Here is a 22,516-nt window from a genome sequence, read left to right as displayed (position 1 = left end):
CAGCCTGCATTTGTGCTTGAGATTGTCCTGGTCCAGATACAAGATTTCAGCCATACATTTTTGAATAGTTCTGGGAAAAAAAAGTCTGTGGACAAGGAGAAGCTCCACGAAACTTTTTTATTTTAGCCAAGGCAGAAATGTAACTTTTAGAGATGTTGCTAGTTAAACTCTTGATTACTGATGAGTTCAGCATGAGTCTGTGTCGTGGTTTAACCCGGCCGGCAGCTAAACACCACGCAGCCGTTCGCTCACCCTCCCCCCTCCCTCTCTGGGACGGGGGAGAGAAATGGAAAGTGAAGCCCGTGAGTTGAGATAAAGACAGTTTAATAAGACAGGAAAATAATAATAACAAAATAATAATAAAATAATAACAATAATAATACAATGGTGATAATAGGAAAGTAATAATAGTATGTACAAACAAGTGATGCACAATGCAATTGCTCACCACTCGCTGACCGATGCCCAGCCTAACCCCGAGCAGTCCGGGCCCTTCCCCCCAGCTAGCCACCCCTATATATTGTTTAGCATGACGTCAGATGGTATGGAATACCCCTTTGGCTAGTTTGGGTCACCTGTCCTGGGTCTGTCCCCTCCCAGCTCTTACTGCACCCCCAGCCTGCCCGTTGGCAGGACAAAGCAAAAGGCTGAGATGTCCTTGGCTTAGTATAAGCACTGCTCTGCAACAATTAAAGCATCGGGGTGTTATCAGCACTCTTCTCATCCTAAGCCAAAACACAGCATTCCACCAGCTACTAGGAAGAAAATTAATTCTGTGCTAACTGAAACCAGGACATCTATCCACCCCTTATTCCATACCATTTATGTCATGCTCAGGTTACACTCTTTTCCATACATTCTAATTAGTCACCTATAGTAATCATGGTAGTGATAACATACAGTATAATATACTATTTAACATGGTACAATTCAGTTCATGGGCTATTCTCACCCAGTATTAAATCTCCTTGAGGTACACACCGGACCTCTCCGTTCTTTTGCATCACCCACCAAGTGTATCCAGGTCCCTGAGCGAAAACAATTCCACGAATAGGTTTGCCTTTTCCTGAGGCAGGAGTAGCCCAGACTGTTTTACCCAGCATATTTTTTACATGCACTACAGGAACTTTATCCCCATCTACAGTACGTAACAGGTTTGATTGGGCAGGTCCAGCTCGGTTGGTAGATCCCCTAGTATTGACTAACCAGGTGGCCTTTGCTAAATGCGTATCCCAGTTTTTGAACGTCCCAGCGCCCATTGCTTTCAAGGTAGTCTTTAACAGGCCATTGTATCGTTCAACTTTCCCGGAGGCTGGTGCATGATAGGGGATGTGATACACCCATTCAATACCATGTTCTTTGGCCCAAGTGTCTATAAGGTTGTTTCGGAAGTGAGTCCCATTGTCTGATTCTATTCTTTCTGGGGTGCCATGTCGCCATAGGACTTGCTTTTCAAGGCCCAGGATGGTGTTCCGGGCGGTGGCATGAGGCACTGGATATGTTTCCAGCCATCCGGTGGTTGCTTCCACCATTGTAAGTACGTGGCGCTTGCCATTGCGAGTTTGAGGGAGTGTGATGTAATCAATCTGCCAGGCCTCTCCATATTTATATTTCAGCCATCGTCCTCCATACCAAAGAGGCTTTGACCGTTTGGCTTGCTTGATTGCAGCACATGTTTCACAGTCATGAATAACCTGTGCTATAGCGTCCATGGTCAAGTCCACCCCTCGATCACGAGCCCATCTGTATGTTGCGTCTCTACCTTGATGGCCTGAGGTGTCATGGGCCCATCGGGCTATAAATAATTCACCTTTATGCTGCCAATCCAAGTCCACCTGAGCTACTTCAATCTTAGCAGCCTGATCCACCTGCTGGTTGTTTTGATGTTCTTCAGTAGCCCGATTCTTGGGCACATGAGCATCTACGTGGCGTACTTTCACAGCCAGGTTCTCTACCCGAGCAGCAATATCTTGCCACAATGCAGCAGCCCAGATGGGTTTGCCCCTACGCTGCCAGTTGTTTTGCTTCCATTGCTGTAACCATCCCCACAGGGCATTTGCTACCATCCATGAATCGGTGTAGAGATAGAGAACTGGCCATTTTTCTCGTTCAGCAATGTCTAAAGCCAGCTGAATGGCTTTCACTTCTGCAAACTGACTCGATTCACCTTCTCCCTCAGCAGCTTCTGCAACTCGTCGCGTAGGACTCCATACAGCAGCCTTCCATCTCCGATGCTTCCCCACAATACGACAGGACCCATCAGTGAACAGGGCATATTTCTTTTCATTCTCTGGCAACTGGTTGTACAGTGGGGCTTCTTCAGCACGACCCACCTCCTCCTCTGATGATATCCCAAAGTATTTGCCTTCTGGCCAGTCCATGATCACTTCCAATATTCCTGGGCGACTGGGGTTTCCTATTCGAGCCCGCTGAGTAATCAGTGCAACCCACTTGCTCCATGTAGCATCAGTTGCATGATGCGTAGAGGGGACCCTTCCCTTGAACATCCAGCCTAGTACTGGCAATCGGGGTGCTAGGAGGAGCTGCGCTTCAGTACCGACCACCTCCGAAGCAGATCGAACTCCTTCATATGCTGCCAATATCTCCTTTTCAGTTGGAGTATAGCGGGCCTCAGATCCTCTGTATCCCCGACTCCAAAACCCCAGGGGCCGACCTCGAGTTTCCCCAGGTTCTTTCTGCCAGAGGCTCCAGGTGGGGCCGTTCTCCCCGGCTGCAGTGTAGAGCACATTCTTTACATCTGGTCCTGTTCGAACTGGCCCAAGGGCTACTGCATGGACTATTTCCTGCTTGATTTGTTCAAAGGCTTGTCGTTGTTCAGGGCCCCATTCAAACTCATTCTTCTTACGGGTTACTTGGTAGAGCGGGTTTACAATCAGACTGTAATTTGGGATGTGCATTCTCCAAAACCCCACAACACCTAGGAAAGTCTGTGTTTCTTTTTTGTTAGTTGGTGGAGACATAGCTGTTATTTTGTTGATCACATCCATTGGGATTTGACGACGTCCATCTTGCCATTTTATTCCTAAAAACTGGATCTCTCGTGCAGGTCCTTTGACTTTATTCTGTTTTATGGCAAAACCGGCTTTCAGAAGGATTTGGACTATTTTCTTCCCTTTCTCGAAAACTTCCTCTGCTGTGTCACCCCACACAATAATGTCATCGATGTACTGCAGGTGTTCAGGAGCTTCCCCCTGCTCTAGCGCAGACTGGATCAGCCCATGGCAAATGGTAGGGCTGTGTTTCCACCCCTGGGGCAGCCTATTCCAAGTATATTGGACTCCCCTCCAAGTGAAGGCAAATTGTGGCCTGCACTCTGCTGCTAGAGGGATGGAGAAAAATGCATTAGCGATATCAATTGTGGCGTACCACTTGGCTGCCCTCGATTCAAGTTCATACTGAAGTTCCAGCATGTCCGGCACTGCAGCACTCAGTGGTGGCGTGACTTCGTTCAGGCCACGATAGTCCACTGTTAGTCTCCACTCGCCATTAGACTTTCGCACTGGCCATATGGGGCTATTGAAAGGTGAATGGGTCTTGCTGATCACTCCTTGGCTCTCCAATTGACGAATTAGCTTATGGATGGGAATCAGGGAGTCTCGGTTAGTGCGATATTGCCGCCGGTGCACAGTTGTGGTAGCAATTGGCACTTGCTGTTCTTCGACCCTCAGCAACCCCACAACAGAGGGGTCCTCTGAGAGACCAGGCAAGGTAGATAATTGTTTAATGCCCTCTGTCTCTAAGGCAGCTATACCAAAAGCCCACCGGAACCCTTTTGGGTCCTTGCAATATCCTCTTCTAAGATAGTCTATGCCAAGGATACATGGAGCATCCGGGCCAGTCACAATACGGTGCTTTTCCCACTCATTCCCAGTCAGACTCACTTCAGCCTCCAATACAGTCAACTGCTGAGATCCTCCTGTCACTCCACAAATATAGATGGGCTCTGGTCCTTTATAGCTCGATGGCATTATAGTACATTGTGCACCGGTGTCTACTAAAGCCTTATACTTCTGTGCGCGTGATGTGCCAGGCCATCGAATCCACACAGTCCAATAAACTCGATTGTCCCTTTCCTCCCCCTGGCTGGAGGCAGGGCCCCCCTAATCCTGGTCAGAATCTTCTTCGTTTCTGTGTTTGAAGGATTGTCTGCTGGAAGTTGGAGCAGCAAACTTTTCGGAGAATCCTTTTTTCCTGATTGTTTTCTTTTGCAACTCACGTACCCGTGCCTCTAGGGTCGCGGTAGATTTTCCATCCCATTTCCTCATGTCCTCTCCATGGTCTCGTAAGTAAAACCACAGGGTGGCACGGGGTGAGTACCCACTATATCGTCTTCCTTGTGTGGGTGAACGCCTACCCCTGATAGCTGAGACACTGCTTTGTACAGGTGCGGAGGAGAATAATCTCTCTTCAAGTTGGTGAAACTTTTCAGAAAGTTTCTCCCAGGTGTTCTCTTTCGGTCGTTGGACACTGGTTGGTTCAGGTTGGGGGGAAGATAGATTCTCTTTAAGTTGGTGGACCTCTTCAGACAGTTTCTCCACAGCTGAGACGCAGGCCTGTAAGGAAGAGGAGAGACTTTCTTCGTATTGCCGGAGTTGTTTAGCCGCTTCATCCACTGTGGGTTCCTCATCCTCTTTCCAGGCCATTACTGCCAATGAGCTGGCATATGATGATGGTGCACTCCGTACAAACTTCCGCCACATGGGTCGTGTACACTTGACTGCATCTGGATCTTTGGATGTTTGTGTCTGGTCTGGATCCTCATAAATCACTTCCCGTACGGCTAATTCCCTCAGGTACTGGATTCCCTTCTCCATAGTGGTCCACTTGCCTGGTACACATAAAATATCTTCCTTGAAGGGATACCTTTCCCTCACAGCTGAGAGGAGACGCCTCCAGAGGCTGGTGGGTCGTGCTCCATCTGCAATTGCTTTGTCAATGCCGGCGTCTCGAGCAAGGGATCCCAACCGTCTGGCTTCCCTGCCGTCTAATTCCACACAATTGGCTCCAGAGTCCCAGCACCGGAGCAGCCAGGTGACAAGCTGCTCACCTATACAGCGACCAAAATCTTTTCGCACATCTCGTAGCTCGCGCTCGTTTAGGCTTCGGGTAGTTACTGTTGCTCTTTCGGCATCCTCATCTTCCTCCTCCTGAATCCTTGATGGCCCAGCGTCGTCATCATCTTCGTCATCTCTATACTTAGTTTTGGCAGAAGCCTTACCTGGATTGGCAGAAGACTCTCTGCGTTCTAAACGACTTGAATTTCTGTACCATATTTTCACCTTCTCTACAGGGGCAGCTTGCACTGCTACTGCTCGTTTCTCTGACTTTGTTACAGGGTCTGCCACAGGGATTGGAATGCCCTCTGCAGGGGCAGCTTGCACTGCTACAGCTCGTTTCTCTGACCCCATTACAGGGATTGGAATACCCTCTGCAGGGTCAACTTGCACTGCTACAGCTCGTTTCTCTGACACGGCCACAGGAGCTGGAGCGGCTGCCGGAGCTGGAGCAGTTGCAGGAGCTGGGACTGGAGCAGCAGTAGGAGCTGGAGCTGGAGCGGCTGCAGGAGCTGGAGCTGGAGCGGCTGCAGGAGCTGGAGCTGGAGCGGCTGCAGGAGCTGGAGCTGGAGCGGCTGCAGGAGCTGTAACTGGAGCGGCTGCAGGAGCTGGAGCTGGAGCGGCTGCAGGAGCTGGAACTGGAGCGGCTGCAGGAGCTGGAGCTGGAGCGGCTGCAGGAGCTGGAGCTGGAGCGGCTGCAGGAGCTGGGACTGGAGCAGCAGTAGGAGCTGGAGCTGGAGCGGCTGCAGGAGCTGGAGCTGGAGCGGCTGCAGGAGCTGTAACTGGAGCGGCTGCAGGAGCTGGGACTGGAGCGGCTGCAGGAGCTGGAACTGGAGCGGCTGCAGGAGCTGGAACTGGAGCGGCTGCAGGAGCTGGGACTGGAGCGGCTGCAGGAGCTGGGACTGGAGCGGCTGCAGGAACCGGAGCTGGAGCGGCTGCAGGAACCGGATCTGGAGCGGCTGCCGAGTCCACCGTAGGGGTCACAGTGGCCGTTGGATCTGTCACAGGGCTTGGAGTGGCCGCAGGGTCTGTCACTAAGTTGATAGCAGTATCAATGGCAGCTCGATAGGCATGAGCCAGGCCCCAGCACGTTACAATGATTTGTGTTACTTTAGAACTGCCAGAATCATGACACCTTTTTTTCAAGCATTCTGCCAGTTTTTGAGGATTTTGCCATTGTTCAGGGGTGAATTTCCAACACACTGGGGGTGCCAACTGCTCTAGATGCCTGCCCATATCCGCCCATACTCCCTGCCACCCACAACTATCCTGCCTCCGGGCACATCTCCGGAAGAGCTTCCCAAGTAGTTGTTTAACTATAAGCAGAATCTGAAGTGCATTCATGAGGCAGAACAACAAGACTATGGTACTCTGAGTATTCCAGAAATATTCAATATCTTGGAGAGCTATTGTGACAAGCTCAGGGGATAAGAGGGTGGTGAAGGAGGAAGGCAGAGTGACCCAGGAGGATACAGGGGTGGTGAAGGAGAAAGGGAGAGTAAGCAAGTAAGGAAAAATATCCTCCCCTTTCCCCTCCACAGATTGACTCCCTAATGGAAAAAAACAATAGGTATAATTGCTAACAGTTTCCAAGATACTGTTTCCAAAGTACAGAGTCGACGATGTTACTGAATACAAATAACAAGTTAGAGTCATGACCAGGTATCTTATCGTCTCATAAGCCATTGCTACAACACACAGCACCATAATGCTCTGAAACCAGGGCCCGGAGAGGATAAACAACACGACAGAGAGCAAATACGGAAAATAATGTACTATAATACTCAATTTGGAAAACAGGCGCAGCAGAGTTGAGATTAAAGCAATCAGCATCATGACAAGTGACTATTAAGCAGGTCTAATCCTTACACCAATTTTAGTTTAACACACTCTGGTCAGATCTGCCGTTATCTCAACCTTTCGAGCCCCACGTTGGGCGCCAAAAAGACTGTCGTGGTTTAACCCGGCCGGCAGCTAAACACCACGCAGCCGTTCGCTCACCCTCCCCCCTCCCTCTCTGGGACGGGGGAGAGAAATGGAAAGTGAAGCCCGTGAGTTGAGATAAAGACAGTTTAATAAGACAGGAAAATAATAATAACAAAATAATAATAAAATAATAACAATAATAATACAATGGTGATAATAGGAAAGTAATAATAGTATGTACAAACAAGTGATGCACAATGCAATTGCTCACCACTCGCTGACCGATGCCCAGCCTAACCCCGAGCAGTCCGGGCCCTTCCCCCCAGCTAGCCACCCCTATATATTGTTTAGCATGACGTCAGATGGTATGGAATACCCCTTTGGCTAGTTTGGGTCACCTGTCCTGGGTCTGTCCCCTCCCAGCTCTTACTGCACCCCCAGCCTGCCCGTTGGCAGGACAAAGCAAAAGGCTGAGATGTCCTTGGCTTAGTATAAGCACTGCTCTGCAACAATTAAAGCATCGGGGTGTTATCAGCACTCTTCTCATCCTAAGCCAAAACACAGCATTCCACCAGCTACTAGGAAGAAAATTAATTCTGTGCTAACTGAAACCAGGACAGTCTGTAAGTGTGGTCACCTTGGTAACATACACTTCAGCTGTGATCAGCACTGTTACTGATATGGCTTACTGTTCTCTTCTCAGTTTCCATCCAAAATTCTCACTGTCATTTTCAAACAGAAAACAAAGCCTTTTCACTTAGATAAAGCAGCCCATGTTTTTGACACAGAATGCAGTTTGCATTGATATGTGTTCATATAAAATATACTTTATATTTACTGCTTCAACTCCAAGACAAAACAACACATTTCCTGAAGAATTAGGTCTGGGCCCTTCATTTTAGCCCTGGGTTCAGACACTTCAAATGATTGCACATTGTTTTTCAGGTTGATTGCTGCTACATTCTTGCTCCTATTTTCAAGAGCATCGCTTGGAAGACCAGTATGCAGAAATAAATGCCTGAGGACCAGGAACAAATCCATCTTCCCTTTTCCTAAATGCAATAGAATTACTGTCATTTAGAGATTGGAACATGATTAAAAAAATATATTACAATAGTGGCTTGCTGAAAAGATATGTCTTTCACAGGAGTAAACAGCGTGTGACATTCATGATGATCTAATATAATAAAATTACATGGCTAAGATAAAATGATAATTCAAACAGAAACATCATCAGTGGTTGAAAATTTTAAATTCAAGGTAAAAAGCAATTGTAGGTTAAACTCATTTTTCAATAGCATTGCTTTAATTCTGGAGGAATACCAGTGATACACGGAGTAGTTTTCTCTTTCTCAATTTTACCTGAACACAACTGAGGTCAAAGTTTGAATTTACATTTTTAGCAATAGGTCCATAAAGACACCAATCACTACAAGTTCTTCATATATATATGTATATATAGATAGATATAAATTAATCTTGTTAGGCTAAACAGTTAATAAAATATTTATGTTCTCTAATACATTAAAGATTTATGTTCTGCTAAAATTAGACATTATGTACGTAATATGGTGTCTATTTGATAACTTTTAGTCAGTGCTGAGAGAAGTCCCAGTATGATGGAAGCATCTTAAGTACAAGTAGAAAACAAAGTAAAGATGAATGATTAATTATTCCATGATTTCTGTATTTAAAAAGTATCACTCCATGGAGGAGGAGACTTCCAATCATATAAAGTACAAAGATATAGTTATTGTTGTTTAGGTCATACTCTTGGGTATACAGAGATTTGAGAATCATGCATGCTTCTAACGTGGCAAGATTAGAACTGAATGAAAGGTGGTTTTTTGTTTTGTTTTGTTTTGTTTTGTTTGTTTGTTTCGTATTCTTAACATGCAGTATTTTCACGTTATACTGTACTTCAGACACCTATGCACCTCACTCATCTGTGTGATCCCAGGTGAGGTACATGATCTTTTCTTAGACAGAAAAGAGTATGAGAGCTGTCAGAACACTGATGGATGTGCATAGCTATACACAGTCATTCTTTTCCCTATTCTTTTACTGATCATGAAATAACAAGATTTTAATTACTACAACCAGAATTTGCATACAAAAGTTGATCTTTTCATAGTTCATAGTATTTAACAAGCACATTTTTCAATTTCTGTGCCTTGGATGATGACATCATAAAGGCATTTGCTTTTGCATTTTATGTATTTATCACTTGTTGTTGTTGTTTTAGCATTCCACAGATATATTTTTCCAGAATTTTAGAAGATCATTTTTGTTTGTTTGTTTTTTCCACCAGAAAAATCAAATAATATGATATATAAGAACAATACAGATACACAAAATAAAATGCTGTAAGATTGAAATCTCAAAGTTTATTTTCATTATATTTTAAATAACATTTACCATCTTATTTCTCAGAAATTAAATGTTTCATATGCAGTTCAATCCCTTTGAACTGAAGAAGTTGTTTAGACATGCCTAGAAAATAGCCATAGGAAAAGCAACTGGTAAAAGAATTATATTCAGTAATTCACAGCAAGATCAGTATCGATGATAACAAGTTAGAATTACAAGTTTTGCTAATTATCAGAATTGATTAATTCAGATTATGAATAAAAATGAAATTGTAACAGGAAAAAATTTTTACAAAGACAAGGGGAGAAACTGAGCTGTAAGCATCCAGTGTCTAAAGCCATGATTCACCCCTGCTTCCATTTTCTTTTCCATTTTCCTTCATTTCAGATTGAAGTTCCCTAAGGGAATGGCACAATTCAAGCTAAGTTAAGTCCCAGACACTTTTCATTTTGCAGAAATGGAACAAACTGCCTTCTTGCAGAAAATTAGTTTATTGTGTAAATAACCAGCACCAAACTGGGAAATAATATAGGGAGAGACTAGAAGCAGAAGTAATTGTGAAATGAAGAAAACAGATATAAGTGGAAAACAAAACAAAACAAAACAAAAACTTAGAATGAAAGGATAACCAGGAAAAATCCAAATAATATTGCCTGGAGAACTAGAGATGCTCAGAGGGGAAGGAATTTTATATCCTACAAATGGGACTAAATACAGCTATTTTGCCATGGGTTTATGATTTGCCACAAGAGGAATCATAAAATGATCCTGCCTGTTACAATATTTACATGATACATGTAAATACATGACACAAAGTGCCATGTAATCAAGATGACTGTGAAGCAGCAGAGGCAGGTAACCGTGCAGGCTGAAAGAAATGCAAAGCAGCAAGGCACAGAACACCCAGGGAAGGACTGAAAGTATTGGCATAATCAGCATGAAACTAAATAATCTCTTCCAGAGGGCAGTTATGTAATTTCCAAAGTGAATGAATGAAAATACAATTAGGTACTATGTAAGTAAAGAAAGAATTTTTATGGGTGGATGTGAGGTATTTCACTATGGAAAAAACAATTCATATAGTGATAATGGCAGTGTATGGCCCTCTATTACTCTTGTCATTATTTTCTGCTCCTGCTGAAACCAGGTCTTACCATGACTTTTCATTTTCACAGAACCTCAGCTCCTGCTTGACAAAACTACCTCCATTTTCACTTCAGGGTAGGAATATCAAAACATACAAAATTATTTGGGAGAATGAAGATTTATTTAGCAAATTTTTCATCTTCACAAAGATTCCAGTACTGAAATTCTAAAGTTTCCAAGTTTCCAAATTTTGCAGAAGTTTCCGCCTTTACTTAATGGATATAAGCAAGTAAACTGGAGAATAATACTTTTGGGAACAATGAATAAACCATTTGTCACTGTAAAAATACTAAAAGACAGGAGTCTTTGCTAGATTTTAAATACTCATGATGAACATATTATCAACATATTACACTAGCAGAGTGCTGCAGTGTAAAAATGTTCAAAGCAAACTGGTTAGCCAAGGCAGTTTAGGTGAATGGGAAAAACATACACATGATTCCCATAATCATCAGATATTTCACATGAATTCATTGCTGAAAGACCATAAAATTACTTCTAAAACTTAAATATAGTACTTCTCCCCAACCCCAGACACACACACATTTAGGGACATGAGGTAACTGTGGGCATTTGGGCATTTTTCCTGAAGCAAAACCAGATTGATGAAATTGTTACCTAGCTTTCCCATGAATATGATGGTGTAAATAGTGAAGGTACCTATAATTTTTATCAATAAATTGGTTTTAAACATGTTAAAGAGAAGATAAGAAAAACAAAACCCTCCCTGGATTTTAAAGGTAGTGAATTTATAGTAACGGATCATGTTTATGTGCTACCATAACTAGAAATCTTCAAATTTATACTTTATACTCTTCAAATTTATACTTTATATCTTTTATGGAAGGAAAGAAATTAGCAACGTTTTCAAAGATCTTACGTAACAAAAACCAGATGGCCTTGCTAAGAAAAAATCCCATCTGTATTGCTTCACCAATTCTGGGTTGGGAAATTTTGAGCATTCTCTTTCATACTATATTGATTGATTTATTTTATTATTATTATTTTTTTTTGATAAACATAATTCCAGTTTAGAGAGACTCACTTCTCCGAAAAAAAATGCAAGCACAAAGCACATGTCAGGAAGCTTATCTTTTCCATATAAGAGGAAATCTGAATTTAGCAGGTTTTTTTTTCATTGTTAGCATGCTTGCCAAAAGCAAAGTAATAATAAATATTATTATTATTATTATTATTATTATTATTATTATTATTATTATTATTATTATTATTATTATTATTATTAATATTATTAATTAAAAGGCTTTCCTTTAATTTTTGAGATGATCACACCTGCTTAGTCATGCTTCTCTTCATATTGAGTCAGAAAGCAATCAGCATTTGGAAGGGAAGGTCCACAATAAATGGACTTAGGTCTCTCCTATTTTCAGGAGATCTACCATGCTACACAGCTTTGTCCAGATGCTTTTTAGATGCCTACATCTCCTAGTCGTGCTTTGGTTGGTCCTAAATTCCCTAGACATCAAATGCACGCTTAAAAACAATCTCACCAGTGCAGCTTTCAAAACCTCTCTTGCCTTTGCTCCAGGTAAATTGGAGTTTATATGCTTCTTCAACCAGTAATTCCCTTCCCAAGTTGTAGGTATATCCTCTTCTCATGACCAATATTAACTTCAAGATAAAGAAGAGTGAGATGTATAAAGGAGCGTGAGATGTAACCTTCCTGCTTAGAAGCAGGAGGTTATGCTCTTCTGTTGGATGTCTTATGATTGGATTAAAAAAACTTAAAGTAATATAAAATGAATCTTTAGCTATTACAGTTCTTTCTAGTCTGAGGGCCAGGCATGTAAAAGTTAAGAGCTTTGATTTAAGTGCTTTTTTTTGCTCTAGATTTTAGGGAGATGCATGACACAAGAGAGATTGGAACACAGTTTTTCTGAATTACAAGTTAATGCTACAACCCTCTGCACCATCTTTTTTGTTTTCACTTCTTTATGACTGAAAAAATGTTTTTGAACATATCTGCATACCCACTAAACTTTGTGCAAGTATAATGCTGGTTATTTGTTTCTCTTACTTAGATCAGTAATAATAAGACCTACTTAAGACTAGATTGATAAGGATTTTTAAAGGCCATTGTTTCAAAATGTCTAAAACCTTTAAAAAACTTGCCTTCAGAACCTTTCTTCAGAAATTCTTCAGGACCTTCAGAATTGGGCTCTTGGTGACTGAGAAATTATGCAATAGAATTTTACTGGATACCTTAAAAGTATAATTTTATCTATCTTCTATCATCTTTGCATTTAAATCCGCATCAAAGACAATTAGCTCTTGATTATGGCTTGGTTAGTGATCCTGATCAGAGTGGGATCTTTCTAATATATGATAATCTTTTCAATTGCTTCTCAGTCTAACAACTCATCGCAACATATTGTTATGAAGCCTTATTAAGAACATGGTTTAAAGTGTGAAATACATCAATTATAAAACAGCAAGTAACATTCCCACTCTACATGTATGATGTAAGCATATATATACATACCTACACACAGGACGCTTATGCACATTCCAACATAAATATTAATGTATGCAAATATAGGTGCAAACTTGACCATATTATGCTACTTGACATTGAAAACAGTAACTAATTTTAATATTAAAAATAAGATGCCTATTTCACTTTTTTTTACCATTCTTCCTAAAGACATACAGATTAAAAGACACCTAGGAATATCACTCTTAAGTGTCAGTCTTAATTTTTTCTGGCCTTTCTTGATGCCTTGATATGTTAACAGCTGTATTAATAAGCATTCATTACTTTTTAGACCAGGAACTGCAGCTTACCAGAGGTGTTATCTACCTAATTACAAAGCATTTCTTCATTACATTTCTTCACTAGTGTTCTGAATTAATAGAATAATAGAGCTATAGGGTAAGAATTTAATCTGATATCTATTGTTACTGTTTATTCTAGAGTAGTATTCTATACAGTAAATAAACAGTATTCTATATCTAAATAAACAGTATTCTATACTTGAAGTATACTTACAGTATTCTATAATTGAAGTGATTCATGATAGTTTTACTTCAGAAAAAAAAAAAAAATGTATTTTTCCCTCAGGTGTCATATGACATTTTTATTAGCAATTTTAATCTAAGATACAATGTACAAAGATTTTCTCATGAAAGAATAAGTCTCAAGTCTGCAACATCAGGCATGTAAGCAACAATTCAAAATGGAAGGAATCAAAGGCAAGAGCAAAAAAGGCCTGGACCACAGAAAGTACGATTAGAAGAAAACATTTTTGTTTATTTTTTCTTTAGTGTTGGTTTGGTCTAGTTTTGTTTAGTTTTCTTTTTAAAGAGAATGAAGGAAAAAGAATATTTACTAATTTACCACTTACCACAGTGCATTTGAACCATATATAATGCCCTCCTGTCACTGCACCATTACGCACCACTTGGCAAAATAAAACTGGCTGGAGCTCCTGTGAGCACAAATAAATAAATAAATAAATAAATAAATAAAACTATGAAATGAACGGTGTATACACTGGATACACTTCAACAACTTTCTTATACAACTTTCTTATACAAATATCCACCTCTGGAGGAAAGGTATGTGTGAACTAAGTATAGAAGCACAGAGGCATCCCAGCATCCTGCCCCAAAGTTCTCTACTTGGTGCATGCAGAGAACTTTTGATATTTTTTCTTGAGTTACACAAGTAGCTTTATATTAGAAAGAATGACAGGATATTTGTAAATTAATACTAAAAAGCTGAGGAAACTTTCTAAAAAAAAAAAAAAGCTATTAGCTTCTTAGGGTCATTATTTTTAGCATTTTAGCACTGTTTCTCTGTCCCACTTATGGATCCCATATATTACATTGCAGAATACCATATCTGGAATAGTAATATAAATTATCCCATTTCTTTTTACTGTTCTGCAAATGGATTCTAAAACTCTGCTTTTCATTAATTTCAAGGAAAATGTGAATCTGATCACGTTCCTGCAGATCAGCAGATGCTGAAAAAAAGCTTTTCTGCTTTAATCATTTAAAAATCCTCCTTTTTTTTCTAAGCTGGATATGGCTTTACGGGAGGATTAGTTCAGATTTTCCAGAATAAAAAAAAAAAAAAGGAAAAGAAAAATAAAAGAAAAAAAGAAAAAAAAAAAACAAAGGAAAAAAGGAAAAGAAGAAAGAGAAAGAGAAAGAGAAAGAGAAAGAGAAAGAGAAAGAGAAAGAGAAAGAGAAAGAGAAAGAGAAAGAGAAAGAGAAAGAAAAAAAAAAGAAAAAGAAAAAGAAAAAGAAAAAGAAAAAGAAAAAGAAAAAGAAAAAGAAAAAGAAAAAGAAAAAGAAAAAGAAAAAGAAAAAGAAAAAGAAAAAGAAAAAGAAAAAGAAAAAGAAAAAGGAAAAGAAGAGAAACCACTGCAAGACATTACGGTCTCTTCTCATACAAAGGGACATTTTGGGCACTTCATATTTTTTAGCACGAAAATTAATATTACCAAACTGAAAATAAGACCGAGAAGTATTTCCTTAATATAACAGAGATCTGTCTTCTCTCCTTGAAGAGAGAATTCTTCATCTAATATTTCAGTTTTGCACAAAACATCATGATCATAATCAAAGTGGATGGTAAATTACTGCTTGACGACTTTGCAGGAAATCTCTGCTAGTGCATTCCACACTGGTCCCAGCTTCACAGATTCTTGCATGACCCTTTGAGCAGACTTGGAAATGAGTGTCAGGGTCCAAAGGCTTCGTTTATTGATTCCTCACAAATACTCATCAATTACAATATTAATGCTACCCCAAGACTTACAGATTATAATATTCTTTCAGTCTGTGCAACCATTACATAAATTTCTGACAGTATCTGTCTATTGACAGGTGAGAAGAATTCAGAGGATGCAAAAAATCCCTCCTTTTTATAGATATGGGGCTTACTTGGGTCTCCTCCTGACACAGCATCAGGATGTAGCTAAGCTATGCTCCAACATCTAGAGACTACGGGCAATTTCTTGGTATTGACGTGTAACTTTATTTTATTTAAAACTAACTCCAGATTGTGGAAGAAAAAAGTTCCCAACCAGAATCCACACCTAAAGCATTCTTTCTCCGATTTCTAGGGTAGCATTTTTTTTTTTTTCTGACAAGATTACTGTACACATGATGACAGTTGGAGTCAAGGTGTGAGAAAACATGATTAAAGGTCAAAACAGTTTGGTCAGAATAAATCTAGCAAGCATGTTTGCTCCAAGTTTTTCTTGTGTGACTTCTGACAAATGTTCAGAAAAGAGTTGAAAATAAAAAGGTGATTAAAAAAGAAACTGTACTTTCATTTTAAACAGGGATTACAATTGAAGTGTTTTAATATTCCTCTAATAACTGGACACTCTTTTGTCAACTTCACCACATGGTAGCATTAGAAACATAAGTATTCTATATTTATAATAGGAATTAAACTCTATCTCTCTGACATATGTTTCTACAATGTTCTCAATGTCACCTGCTGAACTGAAAACACAAATCTGGATACAGATGCCTCTTCTGTGCTATCAGCAGGTGTTAAGAATAAATATTCCCCAACTAGGCAAAATAAAAGAAGCATCTTTTAGCTTTCTATGGTTTTCCTTTGACATTTATTTATGATCTGGTTTAGTCCTCACAACTTCCTTCCAACTTCTCCCTTCATAACTGTGCCATAGAAGTCCGATGATTTTTCTTCTGATCTCTGTTCCTTTTTACATGCATAGTGATGAGCCATTCCTTCAAACCAAATGGAGTTGTATCAAGTTGAAACCCCAGTAATTATGATTAGAATAAGCTCCTAAACTGGTAACTCTTACAGAACTTTTACCGCCCCCAAAACAGCCTGTTTTTTGAGAAATGTGTTGAGAGACCTGCCAATCACATGACTCTTTTTTTTTTTTTTTTCTTCTTTCTCAGTACGGAGCAATCAGCTACATAGCTCTACTGAGGACTCCTGGATTTGTTAATGCCAAATGTACCTTGGCAAACAACAGATGTATGGACAGCAATACTTGTACTGAGTGCCTTGGTGACTTACTTGGCACAGCATAAAGCATGTAGTACAAATATTGCTGTTAAGTCAACATGTGGCCTGTTTTTGAAAAGGTCGCTGAAGGATGAATTCAGATGTTGTATTCAGAAAAAGTAGTATTTATCTTCTGAATCTACAGAACCCTTTCTTTCTCCAAAATAACAAAATGACAGGAATATATGCACACACACACACTCGCATAGAAGGGAGGTACACAGATGCATCCAGCTTCAACAGAAACAGGAAAAAGGTATTCATCTGAAAGTACCAGAAGGTTGAGGGTTGAGTTCAGAGACTCCTTTGTTTTCACATAGCTGAATGCATCCCAGCTAATCTCATTTACATCAAGATATAAGAAGCATTTCCAACTTTTAGCTTCTCCATATATCTTCACAGAGTGATAAAAAAAAAAGTGGTTCAAAGTCACACATCATAGATGTGCCTTATTCAAATAGTACTGGAAAAGCAAGAATGTAAAATTGGCCCTTTTTATTTAACAAACTGAGGTTTTATTTATTTATTTATTTATTTTATACTTTCTTTTATTTGTATTTAGATGTGTCCGTTTTCATACCAATATTATGAAATATATATAAATATTCTGATAAATATTCTGGAAAGTAAGCAGTGCTTTCAGAAGGAAGATATGAGCACCTTTTTCAAGGTACCTTTTATTATGTACAAGCTTAAAAGGAAGTCAGAGTACAACTCAATGCTGTATTTGAAATAATATTGCAATTACTTTTCATTGGCTATGTACACCTTTGTAATAGACCACCTGATTCAAAAAGAGTACCTTTAAATTCATTCATAAAAGGACTATAATAGGTAAATTGCTTTGACAAAGGAAACTGAGCTTATGTGTAAACGGAGTCAACTGCCTTCACTCTGCTAATGCAGAAAAAGAACTTGTGGCCAACATAAGTTGCAGGACACATTGCAAATGAACACCTCTTTCATATTGAACCTATACATGGACATCTCAGACACTTGTCAGCTGCAGCTAGAGATGGGTAAAAAATTGTTGTGTGCAGATAAACAAGATAGAGCTAATAAAGAAAACTGAAACCATTCATAGAGCCTGCTTCTTCTATATGTTCACCAGAACCTATCTTTCCTCAAGCAAATGAGTCACAGTAAATTAAATGGAGCAAATAATTAAGTACTTCTGTTTGCTGTTGGATACTCAAATCATTAAATTTTAATCCAATTTAATTTTATATAGGACAAAATTTCTTGACTTTTACTAGTAGGCTTGGCTGGATCACAGTGATCCATAGAATTACACCCTCTCAAAAGAATCACTGCAGTGAATCTTGGCTAATATGAGTTGAAATACGAATACATTTTTACACTGACAGTATAAACATGCTATTTTCTAGCTGTTTAGGCTTGACATTCAGACTATTCCTGGACATCTATTTTGGTTGAGCCTAGATTATTAATTTGCACTCAGAAGAAACAGTTTAGAGAATTGTAATGAAAATATTAAGGTTGATATGAAATATGAGTGGAAATACATGTGTGAAACCACCTGACAAACAGTAAAACAAGAGTTTTAAAGAAAAATTATCTACCAAATACAAGTTTCACATCAATAAAACTGGTAAACATTGTGAATATGTTACTTGTATCAAGATCAAAATGCCTGAAATCCAACAAAGCCGCTTTACAGAAAACTCATCTGCAGAAAACCCAGCACATTCTCTGCACCTCTTCTATTCCCATCACCATAACAGGAAGGTAAACAGTAATTATAAAAATACCTACGACCATAAAACAAAGATAATGGGCAGCAACATAGCCTAGTATTTATGAAGGGTGAAGCAAGCAAGATTCTGAGGTAACTGATCAAAGAACTGTTGACCAGTAAAGGGTAAGAATGACCTATATAAACAGCATATAAACCAATTAAAAAGAACACCTATATAAACCAATTACAAAGAACCCACGACACATAGTTACACATAGTGAAAACTCATACCAACTGGGTCATAGTCAAAGTTTAGACCACAGAGAGTACCCATAGCATAATTTCTTCTCCATTTAAGATTAAATTGTCATGGCCTGATCGCTTGGAAATACATATATTGGTACTTGTGAGTATGGTTGAACAAGCAAGTGAAATCTAGAAAAAACTATGTATGAGTGACTGAAAACAGTTTTTAAAAAAATAATTATCACTTTCCCCTCATTTCAGTTCTCACACAATTTTGTAGCATTATCTCCCTCCTGCAGTAAGAGTGAATACAGCCTTCGTAGTTTAACATAATAGTTTATCTTCCACTTCAGATTTACCCGAGTAATGTTTCGTGAAATAAATAGGTAGAACCATTAAAAAACAAAACAAAACAAAACAACAACAACAACAACAAACAATCAATTAAGCTTTTTTTCCTACAGTAAAGATCTGTCTTCTAACCTACACTGTGTCCTGGCAAACTTTGAAAGAGAATGCTAGATAGACACACAATTACAGCCACAGGAAACAAGTTCAGGTGAATCACAGTTAATGTCCATGTTATAACTCCTGAAGCACTACCTCTGAATTTGTTAATTTCTAACCACTGGATGACTGCTTTATGGCGATTCTGAGCTTTTTTCCTTAATGCTCAGCTGGCCCTAGCCCTGCCCCAATACTTTGCCCTATATACCTAGGGGAGTTTAAAATCTCTCAGCTGGTATTCTGATAAGGTATCTACTCTCTCTTTCAGAACATTTAGTTGTACCTTCAAAAGAGCATTATGCTCTGCTCTGAAAGTTGCATTTTCATAATGGATATTCATCATTCATTGCATTAATCCAGTTTATAAAACACTTATGCCTCATATGTGCAGGGGCTATTGCCTCTGGGATTGCTTCAAAAATAGTATACAAATGTTAATTTAACACAGCAATCCCTACTGCACCTGTGTTATGTGTCTCATTTTTGGAAGTTAGACCCTGCTGATAGTGTTGACAGTATCATAGTATGTTTTCCAGGAATATAATGAAAAAATGTAATTAACTAATTAACTAGATCTTTAGTTGACCTGTTCTAAACTGCTTTAGTTTGCTAAGCAGTTGATACTGTCTAGAAGTTCTCATGCCTGTCTTGAGTGATGTATCCTTAAGAGAATCAAAAACAAAACAAAGCAAAACAAAACCAACAACAAAACACAGTATTATGACTATTTTGGACTATGCAGTAACTTGGAGTTCTGAAGTCACTTTCTGTTTGTCATAATGCAAACACAATTCTGAAAAATTAATTCCTACACAGAATGGTCATCAAAGCTGGTAGGAACTTTTTCTTACTGAGTATGGGTAGAGTTGCAAGAATTAATGATTTTCTTTCTCATTAAATATAGTACACCCAAACATAATACGTTAGCTCTGACTCATCAACACAAATATTATAAGCATACATATATGTGCATATATACACTAAAGCATGAATGTCTGCATGTATATATATGTGTGTACATTTGTGTTCAGGAGACATTTCTTTGTGCCTAGAACTTTTTAAAATTAGGAAACTTGACTGGAACCATAATGAGTATTTAGGAAATTAGATTTAGGCATCTGTTTCTTAAATATCTGTCTATCTCCTGATGTGATTTGTAGATAACATAAGGTTTAGCAAAAGGATAATAATAATAAGGACAGGAAATTAGCAGAATATAATCTGAACTATTTTTGGAGCACATTTAGTTCATACAACGATGCATCATAAAGATAATTGCAAGAGAAATGTAAAAACAAAGTGAACAGGCCATACTGAGAGAAGAGCAGACTGCAGAAAGGAATACCCTGAAGAGGACTAAGGTTTAATAAACTATGTTTATACATGATTAGATTTCAGAGGGACTACCAGATCCATTTCTCCATGCCTACAGCCTAAATTATAAAACTTGTGGTATGCCCTTAGCAAGAGTCCCGAGTGCCACCTAGAAATAAGTCAGGATTCAAGTCCATGACTAAAGCTATTTTCTCCTCAGTTTCTGCACTTAATATCAGCCTATCTTGCCTATAGGTAAGAGAGTTCTCCTGTACTTGTCTAAGGAAGCTTTCAGGCCCTCTTCCCAAATTCTGCTTGCAGGAACTCTTACAAGGATAAGATATTATTTTTTTGAATATCCATGTCTCCTAGCTCCAAAACTTAACCAGAATTACATTGTTTTTTGTGACAGTAGGATCACTGTGAAAAACTGTCTAGAATTTTGCCCATTGAGATACAGTGAGTGTACTGGTGTCTCTAAGCAAGATACCACTGACAATTTAAGACAAAAGCAGAAGCTGGCACTCTTGCAACTCACAAACATTTTCTTTGAAAACAGCAGTTGGATCACTGTGCTTAACCTTTGATGACACACGTGGGCTTGCCATTGATTCTGAAAGACTGGTCTCTCACCAGTCATTCAGTCCATGGTTTATCTGTGAGTACTGAAACTTAGTAGAAACCAATTCAAAATTCTTACCCATTGCAGTAAATAAAAAATGCATGAATTCAATGTTCTCTCTGAATATAGCAGAACTGAAAGCCCTCTGGAAAACTTGTTTTTAGTTTTGCTGTCTCCCTTTTAAACACAATATTGAATATTTGGAGACACTACAGAGAAAAAACACAGATGTGAATGGAGGGTTGCACAGAATTCATTGCAGAGAAAACGTTGAAAGCTAGAGATAATATATCCTAAACAGATAATGATTATATTGTTTATACAACACCATTAGTGGAAAATACCCTGCACTAGACTAGGTGTTGTCGTGACCTAAATGATTATGGTTACCCACTTTGTGGGTGTATAGAGATTGCAACACTGGGTTTGTAGGACACTGTAATACACAAGGACATGGATGCTTTATTTCCTGTATTCCTACACTTTAGCAAGTAAACCTGTGATGAATAAAGCAAGTATATATACATATATATAAAGCTATTATGAATTACCACCAGGAAAGTGTGTATATATACATGTATATATAAAATGAAAAGGAGCAACAATCAATAACATACTAGCAAGAATATATACGAACACACACACACATATCTGTATTACAGATTACTACAGGCTTATCAATAGTAATGCAGCAAATGTGTTTATAATTGATTAATTAATTACTGATATGGACATGTACACTCAACTATTCGAAATGTCAACAACTATCAAACCAATCCCAGAAGTGGGGCCAAATCAACCCAAGAAAGGGGTGAATAAAGACAGATCCCAGAAAAGATCAACCTCACAAGTGGGCCCAATAAAATACTTCAAAGATGATCTGCATGTTGAACTTCGGTCAGCCAGGTGACCCAACAAAAAGTCCAATTTGCTTAGGAAACCTGCAGGAGAGAGGCTCTATTCTGGATGGAAAATGTGCCATTCTTATGTCACAGAGACATAAGGGGGCAGAGGACACCACCACTTAGAGCAGCCAATAGATGCTGTTAATTTCTGTTTATCATCTGAGACAACCAACGGATGAGGATGTTTTCCACTCTTCTCAGACTGTTTTCTTTTCTTTCAGCTAAACCAGACAACAGCAGTTGCTGATTACTACTTTCTCAGGATGTTTACCCCTTTCTCCAGACAATTTTCACCTTTTCAGACAATAGGTTGTTGTTATAGTTCCTTGGGTTTGTGCTTATTGCTGGTATCTTTAAGATGTCCCTGGTTCTTAGGGTCAGCTGCACTTCAAAGAGGCCAGCTGTGCATTTGCAAGGATGCTTTCTGTTCACAGGTCTAGGTCCCAGCGTACCAGTTCTCAGGCTTGCAGACATTTTGTTCTGTTACTGTTTTAGCAGACATTTTAGCAGACACTTTCTGTCAGCATTTTTTTGTATAATAGCTAGGTCACCTTTACGGCTCCTCCCATCATTCCACCCCTTGGCATACAATGACTTATGGGTCACTAGGAATGAGACTACACCATATATGATGCGTCTCTCTTGCCTCTCTATGTGTGAGGTTGGATGAGACCTATCCCT

This window comes from Anas acuta, chromosome 2, assembly GCF_963932015.1.
Source record: "Anas acuta chromosome 2, bAnaAcu1.1, whole genome shotgun sequence".
Taxonomy (NCBI): domain Eukaryota; kingdom Metazoa; phylum Chordata; class Aves; order Anseriformes; family Anatidae; genus Anas; species Anas acuta.
Note: the sequence above shows the minus strand (reverse complement) of the source record.